This window comes from Martes martes, assembly GCF_963455335.1.
Source record: "Martes martes genome assembly, chromosome: 13".
Lineage (NCBI taxonomy): Eukaryota > Metazoa > Chordata > Mammalia > Carnivora > Mustelidae > Martes > Martes martes.
In genome coordinates this window covers 7578367-7589091 of record NC_137901.1, presented here as the reverse complement: position 1 = coordinate 7589091, position 10725 = coordinate 7578367, and the positions used below count along the sequence as shown (strand labels likewise).

Sequence of the window (10725 nt, the reverse complement as noted above, 5' to 3'; positions counted from 1 at the left end):
CAGTAAGTTTTCGGTCAGCAAACACATCTGACGAGGAAGCCAGAGAAGGGGTGGGGCAGGGCTTCCCCACAGGGGGCTCTGCCCCGGCAGGCGTGCTCGGCCGTCCTCGGTCCCTCGCTCGCGGCGGAGACCAGGCCGGGGTCGCCGCGCCAGGTGGGCGCCCCTCGGCCGCCACCCCCGCCGCAGAGGCAAAGGGAGGGCCGGCGCCCAAGTGCCGCGATTTTCTCCTCTGCGCCGGCCCTCCGAAGAGGGGAGGCGGGGACGAAGAACTAGCGCGGTAGGAGCGGCCGGAGCAGCCCCCAGAGCTCGGGGGACGCCGGTCGGGACGCAGCTCGGGCCCCCCCCCCCAAACTCCGGCCGCCGAACGCCCCTCCTCGACCCGCGGCACCCCACCCCACCCCCACGACTCCCGCACGCTCCCAGACCCCGCGCGCCCCCGGCCCTCAGACGCCCCTCGCGCGCCTTTCTGCCCCTCGCGTCCCCCGACGCGCCCGTGCCCCCGGCGCCCTCCGCGCGCCCCGGCTCCCCCTTCCGGGACGCCGGCGACCCCGCGCGTCCCCGCCCCCCGCCCCCGGACGCCCCCCGCCCGGCCCGCCCCCCGCGCCGGGACGCCCGCCTGCGCCGCGGGCCGAGGAGAGGGCGCGGGGCGGCCCGCTCGGCTCCTCCGCTCCGGCTCGGCGCTCGGGCCCAGGCGCCGCCGCGCGCCCCTCCTGGAGGAGGAGGAGGAGGAAGAAGGAGGAGGGAGGAGGAGTTGCGGGAGAGGAGGGACGAGCGCGGCAGTCGCGCCGGCGCTGGGCGAGGAAGCGGAGCGGGCCGCCGCCGGGTGAGCGTCTGCGGAGCCGAGTCGGGGGCTGGGTCCGGGCTTTGCTTTCTGCGCCCTCTCCTCCGTAACCCGGGAAACTGGCCGCGGGGGCCGCTGCTCCCCTCGGGGCGGCGGGGGCGGATCCGGCGCGCGCGGGGCTGGGGAGGCCGCCCGGCGCGCCTGCAGCCGAGGGTCCAGGCGGCGCGAGGCCCGGGCCGCCGCGGCGGGTCCGCGGGCGGGGATGGGGTGGGGGGCGGCCGGCGGGGAAGCGGCGTCCGGGAAGCCGGGCCGGGCGGGGAGCCGGGCGGGGAAGGGCCGAGGCCTGCTTCCGCCGAGCGCCGGTCCGACCCCTCGGCCTCCCCGTCCGCGGCGCGCCGGGCCGGGCCTCCGCCTTTGTTGCCCGCAGCCCCGCCGGCGAGAGGCCGGGGCTCGGCGAAGGCCTGGGGCGGCGGCGCGGGGCCTGCGCGGCTCGCAGCCCGCCGCCTGGCCCGCTCGGCCGGTCCTCGGGCTCGGGCTCGGGCTGCGGTCCAGGGGCCGGAGGGCGCGCGGGCTCGGGAGGGCCCAGGCCCCGGCGGTGCCGCCGCCGCCCCCGCCCGCCGGGAGGTCGCGCCGGGGCCCCCCGCGTGTGCCGCGCGTGACGGTGCTGCTGGATGGGATTTACTCGCACGGATGTGGGGGCTGTGGGCTTTTCAACGGCCCCTGGAAGCGAGACAGGCCTTAATTTTCAATTTGCTTCAGGAGTTGGCAACTTCAGGGACACCATTGTGGCTCATTATGTAGCACAACTATTGACATTTCTCGGTGGCAGGTCCTGGCACAGAACTTGGAATGTGTGCAGCAGGCTGGATGCCAACTTCACAGTTAGTCGGAAAGTGGAATTTGGGGTTCCCGTCCCCACTTTTTGGAATTAAGGGCCAGGTGGGAATAGGTGACAAAGCTCAGGCTGCCGGTAACGAAATGGACCATGTTGAATTCAGTTCAGCAAATGTTTCTCGAACGTCTGTCCTGGGTGAGGCAACATGCTCCTGGGTGTGAGGACGGACAACGTAGTAACCACAATAAGAATGCGAACGAGACATCACACGTTTCCCCAATACGTTTTTAATTGCCGGGGTTTCTTGGAATACAGATATTTGTAATCAAACAAAAGTAAACTGCCTTCTACTTCAGGACGAGATGTCGGAGGTGTTCTCAACCATGGCAGGCGCACATTTATCTTGGCTTTAAAAAACCCAACAAATAGCGTGAAATCCACTTAGCGTATTTGAATGAATGAATGTTAAGTGGAATACTCAGTGCTGTGGAGAATCCTCGTTATTTAAAAACATCAGTGGTATTGTTTACCAAGTTTCACAGATAAAGCGGGAAAATGTAGCGTGTGATATTTCTCTTTTCCTGTGGGCTTTCTGATTTTTCCTCACTGCTGCATCATCTACGCGGGTGCGGTAACTTTCAGAATCTGTCTCTGTTCGAAACACAGTATATCGCCTCAACCCTTTGGTTCCAGTACCTTCTGAAATGTTTTCTCCTTGCCTTTGGGGAAGCTGGCTCACAGACCGTCCACTTGATAACGAATCTCAGAAGAACTTATTATCCCGGGTTGGGCAAGTGCTTTCCACTCTTTGATCTGGTTAAGGATGAGCCTTTACCCTTTTTGGGTCTCCATTCAGCATCTCTTTGGAAGTATTTTCCCCTTTATTATGATCTTTAAATACCTTCTAAGTTGATCGGAGGTACCTGGCACTGCCCCTTTGCCTTCTTTTAGTGGGAAGATAGGGCAGGCCTTAAAAAGGGCCTCCCCAGAACCGAGGGGCACACCCTCGGGTGTCACGTGGCATCGTCCCAAGGCAGCACCTTATAGGGAGTGGCAGGGAAGGGGTTTGGGTGACCTTGACCTGGGCTGTAGCCTACCTGGGCAGTGCCATGACCTGGAGGAAAAGCTGTGCTGACTGGATTCCTACCCATTTTGCCATCCGGAATATTCCTTTTAACGCCCCTCTTTTGGGGGGAACAGAAGCAAGTGTCTGCTTAAGACTGTCTTGTTATGTAACTTCACTCCTCAGAGAAAACTCTGGTAGTTTTTCTCCACTGTGGTCGGTTTTCAGGAAGCTTGTGTTATTAATAGCAAGTATCTTTGGGGCGCCTGGGTGGTGCCAGTCTTTGGGTGTCTGCCTTCCGCCCAGGGTCCTGGGTTCAAGCTCCACATCGGTCACCATGCTCAGCTGGGAGCCTGCTTTTCCCTTGCCCTTTGCCTTCAGCTTCCCCTGCTTGTGCTCTCTCTCTCTCACTCTCTTCTCTCAGTGTGTCAAATAAATAAAATCTTAAAAAAAAATAGCAAGTATCTTTTATTTTGCTCATAGAAGTAATTGTGTGATCTTATTTAAGAGTCACAATATAGTCTGAAAATGGAAATGTTATGTCCATTTTTCAATTTGTGGCAATTACTGTTCTCTCAAAAATATGCAGTCATGTGGAATGGGTTGTTACACAAATATGTTGAGTATGAGGTCAGATACCCCGTGTTATTTATATATAGTATAATGGATGTGTGCACATAGATTTTAATACTCAGTAGCGGTAAGTAGGTAAGTAAATGACCTAAGCTAAGATCACTGTTTGCTATTTTGTTTGTTGGATCTTTTATGGGACGTGAAGATTATTTCAGTTCTTGGTCCCCATCCCTAATCTTTTTCCAGTTTTAGAAACGGCACATCTGTGGTGCCTGAGTAGTTCTGTAAAATTACTCCTTTTACAAGGGAGAAATTTATAATACTAGTGTATGCCATAAAAAGGGGGAACTTTGTTCTATGACTAGATTGAAAGAGTAGTTCGGGGAGTAAAAACGAAAGAACATTGGGACATGTTTTAAATTGCATCGACAGTGAAATTGTCATTAATGTTTTTGTGGTTAATTTGTTATTCTGTATAGTGTGTTGGTTTAGCAGGTAAGTAGTGAAGGCCTTAGAACTAAGGGCACATTTTAAACTGACTTCAGGGTCTCTGATGATGCATACAAACATTAAATTTTACTTAATGGGGCCATTATTTTTAGGTGCCCGTGGACTTACTGATGTTTCGAGAATTGATGTACTTAGATAAAGTCATTTAAGATTTGAATTCTCATGTTGCAAAGGGTCGTGAGTACCTTTTGGTGGTGTTTGATCTTTAATATACATTACTAGCTTTGTGACCTTGAACACCTTTTATATCCCCTCCATGTCCTCCTCCTGTGGGGCTCAAGTGAGGACAATAAATCCACCTGACAGAGTTATTGTGAATATATATTTTATTTAAAGTAAACTCCAAACTCTCTACCATGGGCTACAAGATTTCTGCCCAGTTCTTCCATTCATCTCGAACAACCCTGTCTCCCTCACCATGAAGTTAACCCTCTAGCCTTTCTGTTCTCTCGCGTTCCAGGCTGCTTCTGGCCTCCTCATCTGTGACGGGGTAGTTCTTGCCTAGAGTGTTGTTCTTATGGTCAGTTCATTCTCTCTCAATCCCAGGCTCGTGGCATCAGGGAGTCTTTCCCGACTACTCTTCCTTCTAGGCCCTTCAGGAGTCCTGTATTACCAGTTTGTGTGTTTTCATCATAACATTTACTGTGGCGTATAACTACTTTATTTCTTTTGGTCTTTCTCCTCCTCAAAGTCCCACGTGGGCAGAATGTGCTCTGTGTTTCTGTGTCTCCCTAGCACATCCCGTAGGGACATGGCATACAGAAAGTGCTTGTTGTTTTTATGTTGTTGTGTACACATTAAAGGCGAGGGTGTACAGTGTAGATGGCAGAAATCTTTGGCTTTTTGTGTTGCTTATTATCCCCATCTGATCTGCTCAGCTGAATAAATCGTAACACTAATAAGACCAACGTTCTTGTAACTTTAGGGCCCAACTCACCCTACACAGAGAACCTTTTTTTTTTTTTTGGTCTGTTTGTTTATGTTTTTATAAGTCAGCTCTACTCCCAACATGGGTCCCAAACTCATGGCCCCAAGATCAAGAGTTACATGCTCTACTGACTGAGCCAGGCAGGTACCCCATGAACTGTCTTTAGCTGTAGACCCATAATGTGAGTCCGAGCTTATTCAAGTGTCCAGCTGGCCACTCACGAAGATTCACAGGCCTTCATCACTTCTGGAAGTGTAGTTCTCTATAGTGTATGGGGAGTAACAACTCCAGAGCACATTTCCCTTGATGTTAGCTCACGTAGCTTGATAAGGTAAACCCATGGTTAGCTGGCACCTCTGGCATTCTCCGTTATGTGATGCGGAATTCAGCAGGAGGGGAAAAAACCTCATTTGGAATCAGACCAGTAAGAGGCCTAGATAACTAACTGGTTGGGGAAGGTGGTCTTCCATAGGGATGCAGATCTAGGTTTGAATTTCAGCTCTGTGACTTTATAGGGTAGGTTTTTATTTTTATTTATTTATTTGTTAAAAGATTTTATTTATTTATTTGACAGAGATCACAAGTAGGCAGAGAGGCAGGCAGGGGGGCAGGCTCCCCGCTGAGAAGAGAGCCCGATGCGGGGCTCGATCCCAGAACCCTGAGATCATGACCTGAGCCAAAGGCAGAGGCTTTAACCCACTGAGCCACCCAGGCGCCCTAGGGTAGGTTTTTAAAATAAATTCGGTCTTACTTGTTTTATCTGTAAAATAGTAATAGTGCCTTTCTCAGTGTTGTTGTGGAGAATAAATGAGAAAACGCACAGAAATGTATGGATTCAGTGCCTGGAATATAACATGCTAATATTAATAATCGCTTTAGGAGCACCTGGGTGGCTCAGTCAGTTAAGCATCTGCCTTCAGCTCAGGTCATGATCCCAGGGTGCTGGGATTGAGCCATGCATCAGGCTCCCTGCTCACTGGGGAGCCTGCTTCTCCCTCTCCTGCTCCCCGTGCTTGTGTGCTTTCTCTCTGTCAAATAAATAAAATCCTTAAAAAAATAATCAGTTTAAGATATACTCTGATTAGCTAAAAGGAGCATTCTGGGTGATCAGTAACATGTATGCAAGACTTTGTTTTTCTTTCTTTCTTTCTTTCTTTTGGATTTAGTTTATTTGAGACAGTGTGTGTGAGATAGAGCACAAGCAGGGGAGCACCAGAGGGAGAAGCAGACTTCCCGCTGAGCGGGGAACCCGGTGTGGGGCTCCATCCCAGGACTGTGAGATCGTGACCTGAGCCTAAGCCAGACACTTAACCAACTGAGCCACCCGGGCACCCCAAGACTTGGTTTTTCTTAAGGAAGCCCTGTGTGGGACAGGGTATAAGGCCAAAGGGACAAGAAAAATGAAAATAAAAGAGGAAAGACAGTGGGAGCCCATGGAAGTATTGATGGTGCCAGCTAGTAGGATCGTGAGGGTTACAGATGTGGACAGCTATTGAGTTGCTTGGCACTGGGTCACTGCAATCAGCTGGTGGGAGATGTAGACCAGCAAAGGTACGGCACTCGGCCTTCTGCAAGGCTCCAGGCTCTTGTTTTCATACTGGTGCAATATATATACATACATTTTTATCACTGTTAACAGCCATCACACTGAAATGTTTTCTTAAAATTATTAAAAGGGCATCACACTTGAAGACTATGTTTGGGGAGCAGTGGCTGTCCCACTGTCCTTGGGAGCAGAGTAATAGTCCTTGGGAGTTGAGTAATAGAGAAGAAAGAAAGAAGAAAAGACGGAGATCTCTGAAGGCCTGGGAGACAAACCGTTATCTGAGCATCAGTGAACCTGAAGATGTCACTATGCCATCCTGAAGTTTTGCAGCAGGTAAATTTGGTCATCCGAAGAGGCACCTGTCTATGTACAGCACTTCAGTGACAGCACGAGATTATATTTGGCGTGTGCGCTTGTGTTTAAGGTTGCCCTTTTAGGAGAACAGAGGACTATATGGCTCCCAATGGGAAAGAGGTCCATCAAAAACAATTTTAAGAATTTGATGTTATTCTTTAGAATGACTTAGGAAGGGTGAATTCATCACATGCTCTAGATAGCCAATTTTTTGGAACTGCTAATGGTTGTCCTTGTAGGGAATAGGTGTTATTTTGGGTACCCCGGCAACACTGGATGGTTGAAGCAACAGGGTTAATACACTGGTAAAGTAAGGTGAATTCTCACTGGTGTACTGTTACTTAGTATGATTTTCCTTTTGCGAATTTTGTTTTGGTGTTTATAGTAATGAGATGTTTCTTATTAAAGCTTAATTTTGGTTTTAAAGGAAATATCATCCCTATGACAATAATCATTTTTGTCTGTTGACAATTGCTTTTGAAAGTGAAAAAAATATACCTGGGGAATAATATTATTACCAAATGTCACGGACTGTGGGAGTATGTAAGCATTTAACACACATAGAATTATTTTAGGATTTTACTAGTTTTGTGCATTTGGAGAATTACTGCATTTGAAAATTAAAAGGAAGCTTCTGGTTATTGACCAGCTTCATCCTTGCATAGATCCTGGGGAAAGGGAGACTGAGGTGAAGCAGTCGGCCCAAGTCATAGACCACAGTGCTAGCAGAGTCTCAGCTGGAGTGCACGTCCTGTGGATGCGCGATGTTTTCATTCACTCCTGGGAGGTGGGGAACTTGGATCTGTGTCTTCGTAGAGGAGGTAACAGTTGAGCCGGCTCTTGGCGGGTGAACTGTGTTTGGGAAGAACCGTAAGCGGCAGGGGCATTATCTTAAACAGGCTGAACAGCAGGAGCTATAATAGCAACCTAGAGATTCTTTTTTCTTTCCAGAGTGAGGCTACCTGTGTTCTGTTTCTTAGTTTACTTCCTTGATTTAATGGAGCTCATTCTAGTAACTTCCTGAGAAAGGTGGGGTTGTTGTGTTGTGTTTTGTTTAGTCTTTGTCAGAAAGCATGTATGTTCCAAATATCTAATTTATAGTCTGGCTGTGTGTAGAATTCTAGGTTATTGTTTTATTTATTTGTTGTTTTTTTTTAAGATTTTATTTATCTGTCAGAGGCAGAGAGAACACGTGTGCGCACACAAGCAGGGGGAGCGGCAGGCAGAGGGAGAAGCAGGCTCCCCGCTGAGCAGGAAGCCCAATGTGGGGCTCGATCCCAGGACCCCGAGATCATGACCTGAGCTGTAGACAGATGCTTAACTAGCTGAGCCACCCAGGCGCCCCTCGGTTATTGTTGTAGTCAGGATGGAGTAGGTGATGCTGCAGTGACAGATGAACTCTCAAGTTTTCGCGGGTGAATAGAAGTTCTGTCTTGCTTTCCCCAAGTCTGCACTGCACCTGAGCTCTTCTCTTCCTGTGTCTTCTTTGGATCCAGTCTGCTTTCACCCGCAGGTCCTTGTCACTGTCCCCCCCACGGCTCTGGGTTACCACAGCAGGTGCAGGGGAGAGCTGACGGGTCACGCTGGCCCCGAACTATTTGGCCCAGAAGTGACACATGTCACGTTCCTCACAGTCCATTTACCAGAAGCAGTGGCCTTGCACGGGTGCCAAGAAGTGTGCACAAGCACAAGAAGTCACTGACTGGGAACGCATGCCACACTGAAAAGAAATTTGCTCTTGGAATTTTGAAGATGTTGGACCACCAGTTTGCAGCGTTACTGAGTTAGTTGCTGTTTCCCATCAGTTGTACGTCATGTTCCCCTTATTTTGGGGGAAGCTTTTAGTTTCATTTTGTTATCTCCTATAAATTTCATCACGGTGTGCCTGATTATTGTTCTTCTTTGTACTGAGCGTTCCATGGATCCTTTCAATCTGTGAGCTTATGTTGTTCCTTTACAGGAAAATTTTCAGTTTCTTCTGTAATTTCTTCCCTTTCATTTTCTTGTCTTGACTGAAGCTCTTCTTCACTAGATGTTGGACTTCGTGGATCAGTATCTTAATTTTTTTAGTTTTTTCCTCCACTTTTAAAGCCAGAATAAAAACAAAAGCAGCAAACATAGATCTTTGGACCTTACTTTTAACCAGTTTGTAAAAAAAAGTTCTCAAAGGGCCTTATCTACTGGATACTTAACCAGTGAGGCTGTACTTGGTCATCGGCAATGAAAGCGGTACAGTTGTTTAGGGAACTTGCGGAGTTTTTAGCTAGTACATTTGTAAGTGTCTACGCATGTATAAAGATGTATACGTTAAACATTGAATATGTGTATACTTCATAGACGGTGATGAACTGGTATATAGGTGTGCTACCTTCTTTTTTTAAGATTTTTTTTCTTAAAGATTTTATTTGTTTGTTTGAGAGAGAGAGTATGAGAGAGGGAGAGAGAGGTCAGCGGGAGAAGCAGACTCGCTGCCCGGCAGGGAGCTTGATGTGGGACTCTATCCTGGGACTCCAGGATCATGACCTGAGCTGAAGGCAGTTGCTTAACCAACTGAGCCACCCAAGCACCCATAAGATTTTATTTTTTAGGTAATGTCCACATCCAGTATGGGGCTTGACCTCAGGACCCAAGATCAATAGTTGCGTGCTCCACCGACCGAGCCAGCTAGTCACCCCAAGTGTTCTGCTTTTTAAATTTTAAATGTTAAAGTCTGAGTTAAAAAGTTAAAGAGGAGTGAATTTAGTTCATTAATCAATTCTTATTTAAGCCAGCTCCCTTAACATTTTAAATGATTGGATTTGTGAACATTTTCATATTTAACTTAATAGAAATGTATTGAACACAGTTAAAAAGATGCTTAGAGATGCTCGTGTAAAATTTTGTTTTTGCAGGTTAAATTCCTTAGTCTCTGCATATTTTTCTTTCCCCTGAGTCAGATACTTAAAGAACTGGGCATGCTTTAGAGATCAACTTATTTTATATGGGAAAACAGACTCACCAAGGAGAGATTGATTCAGTGTCACACAGCAAACTAGTGCTACCCTATATTTTTGTGTCAGTAGCCTACAGGATGGGAGAGAATCACTTGAAAATTTATTAGAGCTTTTGTTGTAATTATAAATTTATTCTTTTTTTTTTAAAGATTTTATTTACTAGAGAGAGAGCGTGGGCAATGGGGAGAGGGAGGAGCAGACTCTCTGCTGAGCAGGGAGCCTGATGTGTGGGACTTGATCCCAGGACCCTGGATCATGGCCTGAGCTGAAAGCAGATGTTTAGCCGACTGAGCCATCCAGGCGACCCTTAATTTATTCTTAATTAAATTTGGAATTACTTGGCAGTTTTAAGTCCATTTTTCTTAACTTGGTTATCTTTAAATTTCTTTATCTACCTTCGTAATCATGCGAATAATCATAGTTCTTTGTAAAATAAAGTTTGTTGTGTAAGATCTGGAGGCCCTAAAACGAGTCAAAGGAATTCTATTCCATTTACTATTTTTCATTTATTTTTATTTGCATGTAGTTGTCAAGAACTGTGACGAGTAGGAGATTGCACCTTGTGCTCAAGCTGTCACCTTAGCCTGGCAGTTTCATGATTGCTGCCAGAAGACATGACACTCCTGGGTCAGAGATAAAGGACTTCATTACTCAGGGCACTGTCAGCATGTGAGAAAAGAATGTAGAGGCCCGAGGAGAAAGCAAGGAAATAAACTGGGAGGCAGTTAACTATTGCAGCTGAGAGCACAGGCAGTTAAGTGGCAGCGGGTGATTGGATTCTGCATGTATTTTGAAAGTAGTTGAACCATGACCCCGAATGTGGCAAGGGAGAGAGAGAGGAACCATGGATGATTGTGGAGGTTTTTTGTTTTTTTTTTTAAAGATTTTATTTATTTATTTGACAGACAGAGATCACAAGCAGGCAGAGAGGCAGGCAGAGAGAGAGGAGGAAGCAGGCTCCCCGCCGAGCAGAGAGCCCGATGCAGGGCTCGATTCCAGGACCCCGGGATCATGACCCGAGCCGAAGGTAGAGGCTTTAACCCACTGAGCCACCCAGGCGCCCCGATTGTGGAGGTTTTGATCTGAGCAGTTGGAAGGATGGGGTAACCATAGACCAAAGTGAGAAAGACTGCAAGTAGAGC

General features: G+C 48.4%; 1 protein-coding gene across 1 annotated transcript in view; it reads left to right on the top strand.

Annotated features, from left to right (window-relative positions):
• The first annotated feature begins 742 nt into the window (after nucleotides 1–742).
• Nucleotides 743–10725, top strand: part of SOCS6 (suppressor of cytokine signaling 6) — a 35517-nt gene continuing 25534 nt past the window's right edge. The window contains exon 1 of the mRNA XM_080822235.1: nucleotides 743–823. The gene's annotated coding sequence lies outside the window, so the exon portion shown is untranslated. The remainder of the gene's footprint in view (nucleotides 824–10725) is intronic.